Raw genomic sequence first — 18,125 nt, forward strand, 5'->3', positions numbered from 1 at the left:
AATTATTAAAATAAAATAGCGATGATTTTCTGCGTGAAAGTTGTAGGAAGACAGACACAGTTAACACCTGCGAAGCAATGACCAGCATTGGGCGACGGAGAAAGTTTGGGAACTGCAAGGTGTGCGATGCCAAGAAGTCTAAGTGTGTTGCTACAACCGGTACAGGGTTTATGAACAAACTAATCAATCGATTACCCATGGAAATGCATCTACCCGGACACAACTTCACCGGGCCAGGGACTAAACTTATCAAGCGACAACTCCCCGATGGCACCCGAAGGCTTGTTCAAAACCCATTAATCAAGTTGACCAGGCAGCATTTCACCACGATCTTTGTTTTGTCAAGCACAAGGATGCAACTCCATCTGTGACGAAGCTATGATAGGTGAAGTTGGTATATTGCTACTAAGGTGGTGGAGATTGATAATTTCAAAATTAAAATCGTCTCGTTTGTCATAGATTCTGGTACTGAGATGACCGTGTATGTTAAATTCGAGGTATAAGTCTAAAAATAAAGCAGAGTAAGCCGTATCTGTTGTTTCTTTAATTTCTAGTTCTGGGGGATATATTAATGGAACCCAATCAGACAAGTTTGGATTGTTAATGGAAAGAACATTATCAATATATCTGAATGTGAAATTAAATGACCTGGCTTCTTTGATCTTCTTGTTTTTGTGTCAAGTGTCTGAAGGAACTCCGACTCATAAGAAAATAAGAAGAGGTCGGCAAGGAAAGGCACACAGTTCGTTCCCATAGGAATGCCGACAATTTGTTGAAAACGTCTACCTCCAAATTCAACAAATATTTTGTCAATCAGAAATTACAGCATACTGATCACTTGTTCCTCTGTGTGCAATGTTTTACATTTTTGTTCACTTTTAACAAAATATGCCGTATGGTATCCCACAGTAATAAATTTATAGCATATGCTACCATTTTTATGTTGAAAAGCATTGTGGATGTGAGTGCTTTAGAAAAAATAGTCAACTATACATTTCATGGTTTTGTCGTACGAATTCTATGTGTACATGTATGTTGTAATACATTGATAATCTTATATCTATTACCACCAGAGACATATATATTATCTGGTGGTAGGTAGTGTGATCAAATTTTCGTTTATTTTATAATCAAAATCCTTGGATCTTACGAAAAGATCTACTAATAAGTATTTTACATTGTTGTTTATTTAATCATATAAAATAATTCCTAACGAGTGTAACACATACATCATTCATTAAATACAGGTTAAATGTTAAATATCATATTAAATAGAAATGCTATTATTAGGAGCAGGTCAAACAATAGAACATACATAACTGTTAATAAGGACAAACACATTTAAAATACAAAATTTGTTATATACTGGGATCTAAACACCGAGTGCTTAGTTTTAAAAAAAAAAATAAAAAAAAAACCACTGTATGTCAGATTCTAAAGACACTTTGTATATGCAAAATATTTTCAAAATTATGAATAGGAAATGGTACTTACCATATAAAATATTCAATCAAGAGTTTTCAAGTAATCCAAAATCAAAACCAATCTACATATAAGCACGGTCAATTACAATGGCCTGCAACAACCTTGAAAAACATATAGTAAAATGTAAGCTGGTAAAATTAACATATAATTAATATTTTATCAATTAAAAAAATATATTTTACAAATATATTGATGTTCACATTATAAAAAGAATTTGAAGAAAATCGTTTTAGAAGTGATGGGACAAGCAATTCACATGAAGTGACAATATGGATAAAAGATACAACCATATTTAAATACATAGATGCACATAAAGATTAAAAAGAAAGAGTTATTATGATATATATTGAAAATGAGAAAAGATTTACGCATTATCCAATATGGTGTCTTCCCGATTGTCCCACTTTTTGAAATTTAAAAAAGTAATGAAATTGTGTGGGACAATCGGGAATATGCTTTTGGGACAATTGGGAAGTTTACATGTGGGACGATTGGGAATTGTTTTGGTAGCGATTAATTTGTTTTTATAGTATTTTGAAGTTAATTAAAGGTTACTCATCAACAGTCAGGGGCGTTACTTAAACAAGTTATTTTTTTAAGTTACTTATATAAGTAATTTTTGTTTCTAAAAATAATAAAATAACTTAATAGAGTTATTTTAATTTTAAATAGAAACACAGACTAAATGTAGTTTTCATGAATTTTTACATCACTTTATATCATAAAACAAAGAATTTATTCGATTTGAGAGGAATATAGAAATAAATGGTTAATAAAAATATATGATGGAAAAAATGATAAAATGATAATATTAACATATTTTATTTTTCACATAGCAAATCAGGAAATTAGTGTGTATTGATTTTGTTATTTTAGACTAAAATACGATTTTAATTTTTGCAATATCGAGAAAAATCCTGTTTGCTTCATATCAACAAATTCAAATTACGAGTTTAAATTATTGCTGTTTTAACCCTGTCACATTTTCGCAAAAAAATTTGAATTTTCAGTATGTACTATTGAAGTAACAACAAACATGGAATATAATATAGACATGATGAATTTGGATTTAGATGCATATTTTTTTTAACGAGTACGCTCAGATCTGTCTTTGGTGTGTCCACTCTGTCAAGTTTTGTAAAATGTATTTATGTATCCATCTGATGAGATATAAGCCTTTTTCTACTAATTGTTATAGATAATTCTTAAGTGTACAACTTCAACACTTCAACACTAACATAGGACATTATGGGAAATACATACAAAATTCTTCTTCTAGAGAACCACTGAATTGAATGAAACCAAACATAGCATAAATTTTCCTTTCCTAATGAGGTACTGGCCAAGTGTTGTTACTTTGTAGTTAATTTTTTTTTTATATGAATTCAAAAACCAAAGTAGAGTCATGTGAGCGATACCGGCTCTTGAGAGCCTTTGGATTTTAAATTGCATGCATTATTTCTATATATTTTTTTTTAAACTTTACAAATAAAGTAATAAGAATTTCGGTATTTAGTGCTATTTTCATTTGTTTTTACAAATAACATTGTCTATATATTTCATTATTCAGAAATATTATACTTTTTTTTATTCAGATACTTATGATTTAAAAAACATTTATATATATTCTTTTATAAATTTAATATTAGATATGCCAAAATTATTTTTTGTTTATTTAGAAAAACAAACAACAGTTACCTTGTTTATCTAAGAACATTTTACTTCATAAAAAAATGTGGGACAATATGAACTTTTCATGTGGGACAATCAGAACTCAAAATTTTTTAAAAGTGGGACAATCAGGAATAAACCCTTTTAATATTTAGCTCCAAACAGATTGATATAAAGATATAGCTTTTTTTAAAACAATACAAATGTTTTTTTTTAATTAATACGGCCTGGGGCAATTCATCCTATAAAGTGATTTCAACAACATTTGATAACTGCTAGATACAAAATATAACACTAAATCATCCTAAAAATTTGATGAACCAGTAACAAATCTAAAATTTCTTGTAAAATCATGTGAGATATTGATATTTTGAGAAACAAAACAAAATTACGAGACAAATTACTTGGTGTAGGAACGATTGAACAAACACTACCATAATTGATTATTCTTCGTTTTTAAAGAAGTACAAAAACTAAACAAGTTGTGATATTATACCTACTGTTCAAAAAACAATTTACCACAATGCAGTGTCACTAAAAGTAAATACTGAAAGTTTATATAGAGGGCGGGGTTATTGTTAAATGCTAGTATCACGAACAATGAAGAATATGACTAAAGAAGATGAAGAATATGAAAAAAAAATCTAAATGCAAAAAAGAATTAACCAACTGTGATGATATGGATAAGGATAGAATAGAAGACCATCTGTATATTTTGCCAACTGTGTACAAACTCCTACTATGCACTGTTGGAAAGGAAAATCTCTATAGTTTTTCACTTTGCTTAAATATTCCAGTGAAGCTATAGCGACACATAGAAACATTATTTGACAAATTTTCAAAAACATCAAATATAAAGGTACTGTTAGTGGATGGATTAAAAGGAAGAACGAAACATATTAACAGCAGTCGACAATAAAAACCCTTTACCTTGTGAACATTTAAATGATTGTTTTACTCATAACTTTCTACATATTATCAATTACATGACAAGATGTTCGCAAACAGTTTTCAGGTTGTGTTGTAAATGTTGTAAAGAAACAGCTAGAAGATTACATTTTTGATACGCACATGAGAGATCGAAAAGTTGAGTATTTTGCAAATAACCACAAAACAAATGTATTGCTGTGCACTTCAAAATGTGTTCACTACCGTTTCGACACAAGTTTACCTGTGATATCAATATGATCCATACTCAATATTTAGTCGGAGGACATTACTTAGCATTATTATACTTCCTGTGCGAATGTCCCTCTATGATAAAATTTTAAAAGAAATATATAGCGTTAACTGCACTATGCGAAAATAGTATGCCTTCCTGTTGCAACAGACTATTCATTTTCACGTCAATCATTTTGAATTTCACGTGCAAGGTGGAGCTTAGTTGCTTTGACAGACAAGTGGGTTGGATTTATAAGCCTGACAATTAATTAATTATTACAATTGAAGAATAAGGGGGAAATAGAAGTTATTATTTAAATTTTTCTAACATTTTAAGAGGCTTTAAAATACTATAGATTCTGTTAGAACGTTTTTGTTCTTTGTTTACTTCTCCTTACTGCCGTTGAAGTTAAAATTGTTTGAATACTTTAGTTGTAAGTTATTGAGTACTATAGAAAATGTTAATGAGAATGAAATGGAAGGGTTGTGGAGTAAACCTTGTTTAGACAAAATCCAAACTGAAAGTAAAAAAAGCTATGACACGATGCCTTTCTGGTAACTTTTTCATCTTTGATTCAACATGAGTTCAGGCCTTCAACCATGAGCAAAATATAGGTGCCTCATAGCAAGTTTAAGACAACCTCTAGAACCAACTAAAGCATAATTCAACTTGTGTAATTAGTCAAGAATGATTTATATTCAGATAGAGTTCAAATCAACAATTTCATGTCAAAACACATACTTTTGAATCTATTTATTTGTAACTCTTTCTAACAGTCAAGTACACAAAATCAACTTTCTTTAAGACAGCAAACATATATTCAGAGTAACATAAAGAGCTTCTTTTCATACTCATGATACTGTTAGATAGAAATACACAATTAGCACTATTTGAAATAGTAAACAGTCACTATAATAATGATACTAATGTTGTGTTTAACATTGATTATGGAATATAGTAGCAAGGGTGAGAGACAATAGGTCACTCCCCTTCGGGTCATGCATTTTTATCTCTCATCCTGGCTACTATATTGCATAGTCAAAGTTTAACACAACATTATTATATAAATACAGCTATTGTCACGTGAAATATAACCACATATTTAAAAGGTTAATTCACCCTATTGTTTGTGTTATGGCTCCTCAGCTACAAAATCTTAATTTGTTTTCTACAATACATATCAAATGTACTTCTATTGAGTGCAAACATGACAATTAAGTTAGATATTGATTAATTTGTAAAAAAAAGTTTTACTTTCCATCAACTTCATGAAGTTGGTGTTTTTTGTAAGGTAAAAATCCTGCAAGGTAAATTATTTTACTTCTTGTTTGCTTCAATTTGAACCTAACATCACAAATGCCACTTCAAAAACTCACATTGAGCTATCAGTAATAGTTTTCCCATGAGGACGCGGTGTGTCAGTATTATATCACCCCGATGGCCGGAGGCCAGAAGGTGATCTAACACAGACACACCAAGTCCGAATGGGATAACTATATTATATCCCAGCTGTTTAAGATTAGACGAAAAACCATTTACAATTCATAAAATATAGTTTAGAACGTGACGTCACACAACCGTTTGAATATACTTTATACATTACTATATATTAATATATACCCTTTATGACCCCCTAACCCGATTTTTTAATATAAAACCATGTCAACTCGCCCCACTGGCCAATCGGCCAAAACTAAATCGCCACTTTCTAAAAAATCGCACCACTCTTGTTTATCAACTCGCCACACTTATGAAAAAGGGTAAATCACATTGAACAACCAGTCTGACAACTAGCCTTATTTATGAAAAGTGTTAAAATCCCACTGAATAAAGGTGTGCCAACTCGACCAACTGATGAAAATAACTAAATGCTTCCTTTAAATATGTTAAATAACTGAGAGTTCGTATCAAGTCGTCCTGGTGTAGGGGTATGTGACGTAGGTTGATATTCTTTTATTTAAGTAATTCAAGCATGAGTGTTACTCTTTGTTTTAAATGGAAACAACAAGTGGGTGAAGACGAAGCATATCATGTAAACGGACTAAACGAATATAAGTTATATATTTATCACACATAAACACACTATTTGCAATTCTGTAAGCGTAGTTCCGGTTACACAAACATAAATGACTCTTTATTATACTGTGGATTCATTATTATTCGTGGGATACCAATGTTCTTGAATTTCTTTGTTAAAGGAATACCACGAATTTAAAGGTTCAACGAATTATAAATTTTCTGTAGGATTGTGTGCAGACTATGGCAAAACCACGAAATCAAAAATCCACAAAAATACATGTTCCTCATTTCAGGAAAATTGGTCCCCACAAAAATAAATAAATCATAAGTATAGAACATTAAGTATTTAAAAGAAGTATATCGGGTATCTTAACAGATGTAAAACGATTTTATAATTATTCATATAGAACTGTAAAAGAAAAGAGGGACGAAAGATACCAAAAGGATAGTCAAACTCATAAGTCTAAAACAAACTGACAACGCCATGGCTAAAAATGAAAAAGACAAACAGAAAAACAATAGTAAACATGACACAAAATAGAAAACTAAAGAATAAACAACACGAACCCCACCAAAAACTAGGGGTGATCTCAGGTGCTTCGGAAGGGTAAGCAGATCCTGTTCCACATGTGGCACCCGTCGTGTTGCTTATGTGATTACAAAGCCGGTAAATAGTCTGATTCGGTAGGTCACATTCATGAAAGGGAAGGGGATTGTAGTTACGACGTAAGTTCCTTATCCGATATCATTTGTGAAACGGTTATTCCATAACGGTCAACCAACCCGTGATGGCGTCCGTAAAATTTACGAAGGGATGATTTCAACTTCACCATTTGGAACTCTTGGTTTAATAGCTTCCTTGTGAGCAGTAAACCTTGTCATACAGAAAAGAATACAGATTTGCCTTATTATGTGCGTCTTACTTATTTTAACAAAATCAGGAGCTTCAATCTCACCCTTTTCCGGCGATCTGTTTTATGCATGAGACTCGGTATGCTCGATGAGATGTCTTGATGTTGGACAATTTGCCTGAATGTAGATGTGAAGAATACGTCATGGAGGCAGACAACTAACGTCTGTGGTAACAGAGAGGCGAAAGATACTAGAGGGACATTCAAAATAGTAAATCGAAAATATACTGACTATGCCATGACTAAAAAAGAAAAATAACAAACAGACAAACAATAGTACACACAATGCAACATAGAAAAGGTATATGATGTTCAGTAGTGTCGTTTGTTGATGTGGTTCATAAGTGTTTCTTGTTTTCGTTTTTTTGAATAGATTAGACCGTTGGATTCCCTTTTGAATGATTGTACAGATGTAATTGTAGGTCCATTTATACCTTGCTGTTCGGTGTGAGCCAATGATTCGTGTTGAAGACTGTACTTTGATTTTTAATGGTTTACTTTTACAAATTGTGACTTGGTTAGGAGAATTGTGTCATTGACACTCATACCACATCTTCTTATATCTATATAAAGACTACACAAAGCAACACAAACCAGTAAGTATTAGAGCATTATGCAGTATTTTCTAACAGACAGATGGCTTCTCAATGTGCGATTATGCAATCGTCCCGATTCTTAGAAAGTTATGACCAAATAGAAAAGAAAGAATTAAATAATTACTATTACATTCCAATTTTCCAAAAGATTACTTTTGGAAAGTGTACAGTAGCCTCTTTCTGAATTCGCGTCCATTTACATTTTGTAGAGACCATACAAAGACAGATATCAACCCTGCAGCTTACAGTTCGACACATTTAGAAAGGTATATTCGACGAGAGGAAGCGACTAACAGGTCCCTGTTAATGAATCTAATATTTTACGAAGCATATTGATTCTTACAAGTCTACTGACCTGTCAGTTATATTTCATCAATCATTACAACTGATTTACTTGTGTTTTGCAGAATATAAATGAAAAAAAAACCAACCTAACTATACCATGTAAAAAAACGATATTACTTATCCATTTTTTTAAATCAATATGGACTTTAATTATTGAAGGTACATTGACAATTATTTCCTTCTATTGTACATAAAGTACATGGTGACAGGTTAATAGAGTTTCAACAGTGATCCCATAGTAATGAAATACACGTATGACACACTACAATTAGTCTTTTGAAATCTTTCTCAATTGCACAATGGGTGCACTCGACTCCAATCTTAATTGACTAAAATTGTCAGTTTTCCTATCGATGGTCGGTGGTTTTCTCCGAGCACTCCGGTCTCCTCAACCAATAAAAACTGGTCGCCACGAAATAGCCTAAATGCGGTTCTTAAAAGTGGCGTTAAACACCAAAAATTAAATCAAATCAAATATTTTGTGACAAAAAGTGAAAATATTGATACTGATAAACACAGATGTCTTATTACTATTCTTCGTTTATCAAGTTTTATTCGAAGTTTGAAAAGGGAACAGTTGACGTAAAATTTTTGTCGATATGATAGTGTGTTTAGATATATATTTATAATGTATTTTATCAATAGAAAAGCAGGAATATTAAATATGTAAATGTTGAAAGGAATACAATATTATGAATTGCTTGACAAACTTAAAAATCTCTGAGATTGCATTATTATTTAGTGAGAAGAACTACACAAACTTTAAATACAAACGTTAAATACAAACTTTTAATACATTCTCAAACCTAATAAATTAATAATCGTCAATAACACATGGCTAAATACAAACTATGTGATACAGAGAGACAAAAAACCAGCTCTCTTTACCATATCTTAAATTAAAACCTTTAAATGACATCCGAATATAAAATGTGAGATTCTAGTGTTATTAGTCATTGAACTATCTATTACGCTCAAACAATGTGTCTGTTGTATATACATTTAAAATTTCCACACATGGATAAACTTGTATGGCTCTTTTTTAAATCGCACCTGGTGTATTTAACAGAATTATTTGGTGTCGAAAACAATGACAAAGACTTTAATATTTGTTCACTCGAAATATTTCCTGTACACTTATAACTTGTTAACTTATTTCATTGATGTATGTATGCCTTCTACCCAATTGGGGTATAACTGTGCATTATTCAATACACTTATACAAAATTTTAACTTCGTTACTTCTGCGAGATGCAACACATTCATAGGCTACTTTTTACGGCAGTCTATGGTTTCATTGCATATTGTTTTTTTACTTTGTACATTTACATGTTTCAAATCTCTATTTTTTTTTTGGCGGATACTGCTCTTTTGTACAGACTTAATGTAAGTGAAAATAGATTTGTTCACAAAATCCTATAAAATCATGTGTTTATCTAATAATATGTTTCGGCAAGGACGTCAGTATTCTTAGATTCAATGTTACGTGACTAATAACTCGTCATGGTCCGCGCAAATATGACGTTAACCCTTGTATTAGTGGTTTTTTTTTAATATCTAGTACACATGCTTTACGGTCCGTTTAACTTTAAGCCGGGGGTCTTGAAAGCACCGTATAATCTGAATTCTAAGTCGATAGGAAGGAATTCGAAAAGCAAAACAAAAATCAGATTTCCCTTCCGAAAAAAAGATCTAAATTATTCAATTAAAAGGGCAATTGGATTAAAAGATAAACATAAAATTTTGTGCAATTGCAAAGCATTAATTATTCTTTCCTTGTGTTCTCATTTTGAGAAAATACCATAGTACCTTAACATTCATATCACGTCACTATTACATATTCAGTAATACATGTATAAAGACAAACTATGTGACGAAGAGAGATATAATATATTCTTACCTCAAGCTCTCAATTACATTTTTTATATTCTAATATGTGTGTAATAAATTAGTATATCTTTCATTTAAATTCCATTTAAAAGGTTATTGTACCCAATGTAGCGTCTAGTTACTTAGCAATCAATGAAAAACACGCGATTTGTCTATATATTTAAAATGTTACTCTTAAATAAACAAACAGGATCTTTGTTATATTGTACCGAAAGTATTTAAAAGAAGTATAGTATGTGTAGTTACATGTGTAAACAGACTTGTCATACTATTTATGAACATTTCATTCTGGTTACATTTTCTAATTATATGCTAGCGATAACAAGTTTTAGCAATTTGAGAAGCTTACTTCTTAACCTTTGCCGGCAATCATTTTTTAATTACTATTTGGCCAGTAATTGGAAATGTCAGTAATTTCGAAATTATGCTTTCGTTATCGATCATATGAATTAGCATTGCAATGCAGCTGTCAACCCTTTATTCAGTTTAACTGTTAAGACCGACATGTAATGAAGTAAGAGTTGAGTGTACATTATTGAGGAACAAAACCGCCGACAGAAGCAAGATATGTCTAGACTAATTAAACATTCTTCAACAATAGATAGATAGCAACGTAATATTTCAAACTAATAAATATCCAAATTCTTAATAGTTAGGAACCATTCAAAAAGAAAAGACAATATGCCATATTAACCAAATTTAAAAACTTGGCTTTGGCTAGGTCTGTTTTATCCTCTCTCTGTATTCACCTTTATCATGTTTATTAACACTATACAGAGTCTTTATAACGATAGACCTGAACCATAAAGTTTATTATTCGACACCATTGTAAATGTGAAAATAATATATAAAAATAACCCATTAACTGGTCCAGTGTGTTGGAGGTAATTTTATCTTATGCTTCTGGTCAGGTTTGGTAAACAAGAAAAAGGGGGGAATTGTATTGAAAAGCATGAACCAAATGTAATATGTTGTTTAAATAATTGTGATCCTTGATTCATATGAAAAACAAGATAAGGTGAAATAAAATGTTAGAGGTAAGAAATACAAACATCAACAAAAAATAAGAGCTACGATATAATGTTTTGTAAACTGTAGTCTTACGTAAAATAGTCCTTTCTAGTTTAGGTTAAATAATTAAAGCTTGAGTGTTTACGACAACGTTTTATTCATTTTGATATCTACAAAACGTATAACACAGAATATCTATCGTATATATAAGGATTGAATGGCATGTAACATGATACAACTGACTATCAACAATATATTCCATTTCATATACAAAAGAAGATGTGGTATGATTGCCAAAGAGACAACTCTCCACAAGAGACCATATGACGCAGAAATTAACAACTATGTGTCGCCGTAGGGTCGTCAACAATGAGCAAAGCCCATACCGCTATAAAAGGCCCCGAAATAACTAGTAACTAGTAAGTAGACTATTTTACTGTTTTGACGAGAATATTCAACGTGTCTACTCAACAGTCATTTATATTTCTTGAATTATAACAACTGCTTAATTTGTTATTGTGCAGTAGATAATGCAGATTTATAAAACCCCCAGAAGGGGGGCTGGTCTACAAAAAGTCTCATAAGTGAACATCGTATCTGCAAGATTAAAAGGTCAAAAACAGGGCACAAAATCTGAAGGTTTGTTTTCCAAAAACAGATAGTATGATATATTCAGGGGTAAACAAATGAAAAGAAATCACAATGACTTATATGTTAGTAACTAAACTGCCTTCCACATTTAATTAGAATAAATATTCAAACATCGAAGCTTTTTTGATAATCATTAAGCACAGTATTTCCTACTATTGTGTTTAAAGTAAGAACTTTTATAACATATTTCAATAATGAATACGAAAACAAAATATGAAACCTTTCAACAAAACCCGATTTTGAAATACTATATCCTAGCCTAACAATAGTGTCGTTACTAAACTATCGACCACGTACACATTGTGTGCCTTTTGTGATTTTTGTTAAAGGTCCCCGCATGAATAAACATAAATGCCTCAGTTATATTGCACCTTAAGTATTTAAAAGAAGTATTGGGCTACGTAAACATTTCAGAAAACTTTAAATGATTTCAATCGAAATATTTTCTGTACACTTAAAATATTGTTTTTTATTTCTGCGAGTTGTAACGAATTCATAACGGCTGTCGATGGTCTTATTTTATAAAACATTTCAGAAAACTTTAAATGATTTCAATCGAATTATTTTCTGTACACTTAAAATATAATCTTTTATTTCTGCGAGTTGTAACGAAATCATAACGGCTGTCGATGGTCTTATTTTATAAAAGATTTACCCTGCTCTGCGGAATGTTTAAAATCTCGCGCGGTACAGACTAAATGTAAATGATAAATAGATTGACAGACCTTTTTCCCTCAAAATAAGGTATTGCTATCTATATTGTAGTGCCACTTCAACTATCCATGGTACTTGCAAAGTAGGCATACAATAGGGATATAATTGAAAACATCCACTTCTGTTAAACTTTGGAATCATTCCACATATCCTTATTTTCATATATATATTCTTTTATGTTAGATTTATTTGTAATTGTTTCTGTTGTTTTATTTATCTCATCATTCCGTTTCAACTTCGTACTTCATTTGGTCTTTTTAACATTTTCACTGATGAGTCTTTTGTAGACGAAACGCGCGTCTGGTCCAAATATACAATTAAAATCCTGGTTATCTATGTTAGTTGATTGACAATGCTTTGATTATTACTAACATCAACATTTTAGACTATACCATACATAAAAACCTTCTAGACATTTCTCTGTATTTACATTAATTTGTTTAAACCATTGAGGGTCTATGAATGCATTACGTTCCTACGTATACGTATTCTAGACTTGAGAGGAAAAGAGGATGTCGTTGTGGAACTGATTTTTCGACATAGATAGACATACACTGAGGATGCAGCAATGCATCATGTTTTTTTTCTACATAGAACCTTAAAAACTAAGAAATTATAAAATGTTTTCTATAAAAAGAGAACAATCGACGATCAGCAAAAAACATCTGACTGACCGAATGATGTAATGAAACTTAAAGGAGTGTTTACAAGAGGGACGACAGATACCAAAGGGACAGTCAAACTCATAAATCTAAAACAAACTTACAACGCCATGGCTAAAAATGAAAAAAGACAAACAGGAAAACAATAGTACACATGACACAACATAGAAAACTAAAGAATAAACAACACGAACCCCACCAAAAACTAGGGGTGATCTCAGTTGCTCCGGAGGGGTAAGCAGATCCTACTCCACATGTGGCACCCGTCGTGTTGCTTATGTGATTACAAATCCGGTAAATAGTCTAATGCGGTAGGTTACATTCATGAAAGGGTAGGGGATTGTAGTTACGACGTAAGGAACATTTGTGAAACGGTTATTCCATAACGATCAACCAACTCGTGATGGCGTCCGTAAAATTTACGAAGGGATGATTTCAACTTTACCATTTGGAACTCTTGGTTTAATAGCTTCCTTGTAAGCAGAAACTCTCTTTTAATAGCGAAGTTTTCATAAACCTGACTTTTTACTTTATGTAGAAGAAAAAAATTACATATCTCATTTAAATATAGATGACTTTCCACTGTTAGATATTAAGAAGTTAATTGTTAAAGACAAACTATTGTCTGAAGACAGAAACAAAATGTTCTTACCTCAAATTGTCTTAAATTTCCGTCAAATATCAATATGCGAGTTATTCACTATCAAACCGTTCAATTATATCCCATTTTAGAATTTAAACTTCAGACTACATAACGTCGTGTGTAGTTACTGTGTAAAGATAAAACACACGCTATTTGTCTTTTTATTTAAAATATATCCGCTTGAACAAACATACAATGTCCTTGGTAATATTTTACCTTAGGTATTTAAAAAAGAAAATTTAATATGATTACAGGTGTAAACAGTCTTTGTACGTATTAATCCGAATTTGCGCACTGTCAAAATATAAAATAATGAAACTACTGAACACATAGGAAAATTCAACACGGAAAGTTTTTTTTTATCAAATTACAAAATCAAAACCTTTAACACATAAAACGACTGTAAATCAACTGTTATATTCCTTATTTGGTAAAGACATTTCCTTGTTTAGAAAATGGTTTATTAAACCTGGTTTATTACCTTGCTAAACCTTTCATTTGTATGACAGTTGCATATAATTCAACTATATTGACAACAATCTGTGAGCAAAACAAACAGACATAATAGGAATAATGTCAACAACAAAAAATAGTTATAGTCGACACTTTGTAACAATGAAACGTCTCAAAAACTGGCCGTTCGTCGGACCACAGAAAACGGCCGCTTTGCATGGTTGGCTGGTTTATTACCTTGCTAAACCTTTCATTTGTATGGTTAGTCAAAATATAAATCACTTAGAGTTACTTCCCTTATTATATATGTGTTTGTATGACAGGAGGTGGCTGGTTAGTCTAAATATAAATCACCTAGAGTTACTTCCCTTATTATATATGTATTTGTATGACAGGGGTGGCTGGTTAGTCTAAATATAGATCACCTAGAGTTACTTCCCTTATCATATATGTGTTTGTATGACAGGGGTGGCTGGTTTGTCTAAATATAGATCACCTAGAGTTACTTCCCTTATTATATATGTGTTTGTATGACAGGGGTGGCTGGTTAGTCTAAATATAAATCACTTAGAGTTACTTCCCTTATTATATATGTGTTTGTATGACAGGGGTGGCTGGTTAGTCTAAATATAGATCACTTAGAGTTACTTCCCTTATTATATATGTGTTTGTATGACAGGAATGGCTGGTTAGTCTAAATATAAATCACTTATAGTTACTCCCCTTATTATATATGTGTTTGGGGACATTTGAAAATATATATTATCTTAATCGAAATATATGTTTTCCTCTGTGAATTTTTGTTTTCTATATTATATGTATCATAAAATACAGGTACATTTTTTGTTCATAAAGTCAGCCGTTACTTTTATCGTTTGCATAGTTTTACATGATTCTTGTCTGGGCCTTGTATAGCTGACTATACGGGATGTGTTAGTTTTCATGGTTAAAGGCCGCACGGTTACCTTTAGTTGTTAATTCATGTGTCATTTAGTCTCTTGTCAAGAAATGTCTTGTAGCCTTTATATACCACATCTTCTTTTTTGTATATGCATTATGTCAGGAATCTAATGATTTAATCATCTAATAGCAGTTCAAGTTTGTATAAATAAAGGCAAAAAACATAATCGGGGTAACAAACTAAATTTGAGGGAAACGCATAAATATAAGAGGAGAACAACGACACAACACTACAATGTAACTAACACACACAGAAATGGACCAAGCATCTGAAAAAATCCCACGAGAATAACAAATATAACATCAAAACCAAATACATGAATTTGGGATAGACCGTGACACGTCTTATCGCAATGTCAATTTACACTCAAAAATAAGAGAAAACAGAAGACGCAACGTTAAATTGTAACACACACAGAAACGAACTATAATATAACAATGGCCATATTCCTGACTTGGTACAGGACATTTTTAAAGGAAAAAATGGTGGGTTGAACCTGGTTTTGTGACATGCCAAACCTCGCACTTTAATGGCAATGTTAAATATAACATAGAAATGACAACATAATATTACAGGACTACAATACAAATAAATAGGAAAACGTATTAGACAAAGAAACACATGATTAATGAATAACAAAAAGCATCAGGTTTAAAATTTAATACGCCAAATACGCGCCTCGTCCACACAAGACTCACCAGTGACGCCCAGATATTAAAGATCGAAAGCGAAAAAAAGTACAAAGTTGTACAGCACTGAAGATCAAAAGTTGAAAAAGGTTGTGTATACATCGTATTTCTGTATATTTGTGGCAACAACAAAATCTGTAAAAAAATGGCTGGGTATTAACGTCCAATGGCGCATTCAGTGTATTTCCAGGACACGGCATTATACGCATATACACACTACAGACAAGCTATGCATGAATTTTAAAAGTGCTAATTCACAATGTAAACAGTCCACAGGTAGACTTGTCATTTCGCACATATAAACTGTTTCGACTCCGAACCTATCTGTCTTTACCCTTGCTCCGCAAAGGTGTATGTTGAGTAGTGGAATAGCAAATACTAACTTTCATTGGGCTGATGTTATATAGACATTCTGAGCCCATGCCAATTTCCTCCCTCCCCCCCCCACGGGGAAACTAGTATGAACAAATTTTTCCCTTAGGGAAATTTAATCTAGTTGCCATTCTTCTCCCACGAAAATTTGGTGATAGGTATACATATAGTCATTTCCCGCCATGCCAATATTTTCCCCCTTAGTATTGGTTTTACTATATTTACACAAGTCTGAAAATTAAACCCAACAGAGTTAGATAGATAGATAGATACTTTATTCTCTAAAAACTAAATACAAGTTGAACATCGGTATACTACTGTTGCCTTTATTTACAGAGAAACATATAATATAAATACAAATTCAAATACAATAGTTGAGGTTAACAAATACAGTAAGATATTTTAAAAGTACAAAATTATGATTTACATAGTCTGTATAGTCTTTGAGTGGTCCTTGTCTTTTTGGTTTGTGCCTGCATTTGTTGTCAAACCATGGTTCATTCCATTTCTGTTTTTGCGCATTGTAGGTCATTTGTTTAGGTGCCAGCTGAAAGACGCCTCCGGGTGCAGGAATTTCTCGCTACATTGAAGACCTGTTGGTGATCTTCTGCTGTTGTTTTTTCTATGGTCGGGTTGTTGTCTCTTTGACACATTCCCCATTTCCATTCTCAATGTTATCTTTATCAGATTTTTTGGGATTGTAAGTTTCAAACGTATGGTTTGTGGCTTTGAAAAATATATTACCAATATCCTTTACAGTGTCATTAATATTATTCAGGTTAACATGGTCATCTGTTAGTAGATCCAAAGTATTATCAATAGTTTCAATTTTGACAAGATCTAGAATAGAGTTATAAGAAGATTTATACACTGGCAAATATTTTTTGTCCAATTGCATTAACACAAGTCTGTCTACATGTTCATCATTCTGTCTATGTGTTCAAAAGTTTGTCTTCATTTTCACCAGTCTTTTGAATAGTACCCTAGTCTGTCTACATTCTCAACAGTCTGGTTAAGTGTTTACAAGTCTGTATTTGTCCACTAGCTATTCTGTTTACATTTTCACCGGTTTGTCTATGCGTTCATGTTCAATAGTCTGAATTCATATTCACTAGTCCGTCTTGGTGTTTAATATTCTGTCTACATGTGTATCATTTTGTCTCTTTGTTGAATAGTTATTAAATATACAAGTATCTATATTTTTACCAGCCAGTTTACGTTTCCAACAGTCGGTGTATGTTCCCAACAGTCTGTATATACCTGTCTACCATTCGGTCTATATGTCTACTATACTGAGTAACCATCCGTCTGTCTATTTATTCATACGTCTGTCTGTAATTGCATTTTGTTGTGTTAATTTGGCTGGTATTCCTACTCGTCATTATGCTAATATTTACATGCATTCTTTTAACCTCAAAACTGACTAGGTGTATACGCCATACAAATACCCTAATGCTTTGAAACGCAAAAAAGTTTTCGTTGGGGTTTATTTTAAGCCAAGACACATTTTTAATACGTTTCGCCACACCAATTGATGTTGTAGAATAGTTTTTCTGACAACAGTGTATTATGACGAATAATACAGCTGGGGCGTTCCATACTTACTGTTAAAGGTAAATGATGAGTGGCGGAGCAGCAAAGACTAATTTTCAAGCCGGCAATTGTTAAATGCACACCCTCTTGTATTCAGGCACAACGCATTACCATAAAAGATTAGACCACCAAGGTAGCTGAGATGCTGTTGACTGGAAAACCATGGCCATGAAGACCCCATAATAAACCGAAGTCATTAAAACAGTGATATATGACATCAATAAGGACTACCCGCCTTCTCCGTCCAATCATAATAAAGCCCTACTTGGATATACATGTATATACAAAAAGATGAGT

At 32.1% G+C, this 18,125-nt stretch overlaps 2 protein-coding genes and 1 long non-coding RNA gene across 3 annotated transcripts in view; 1 reads left to right on the top strand and 2 right to left on the bottom strand.

The window, feature by feature from the left end:
* The window catches only part of LOC143051566 (uncharacterized), a 425,778-nt gene extending 411,929 nt beyond the window's left edge, over positions 1 to 13,849 (bottom strand). The window contains exons 1-2 of the long non-coding RNA XR_012970836.1: positions 13,770 to 13,849; positions 1,495 to 1,586 (exon numbers count right to left, since the gene is read on the bottom strand). This is a non-coding gene — a long non-coding RNA (uncharacterized LOC143051566). The remainder of the gene's footprint in view (positions 1 to 1,494; positions 1,587 to 13,769) is intronic.
* The window catches only part of LOC143051550 (uncharacterized), a 576,970-nt gene that overhangs the window by 323,554 nt on the left and 235,291 nt on the right, over positions 1 to 18,125 (top strand). The window lies entirely within an intron of this gene.
* The window catches only part of LOC143051961 (uncharacterized), a 353,125-nt gene that overhangs the window by 163,300 nt on the left and 171,700 nt on the right, over positions 1 to 18,125 (bottom strand). The window lies entirely within an intron of this gene.

The sequence above is a fragment of the Mytilus galloprovincialis genome, chromosome 11 (genome assembly GCF_965363235.1).
Source record: "Mytilus galloprovincialis chromosome 11, xbMytGall1.hap1.1, whole genome shotgun sequence".
NCBI lineage: Eukaryota > Metazoa > Mollusca > Bivalvia > Mytilida > Mytilidae > Mytilus > Mytilus galloprovincialis.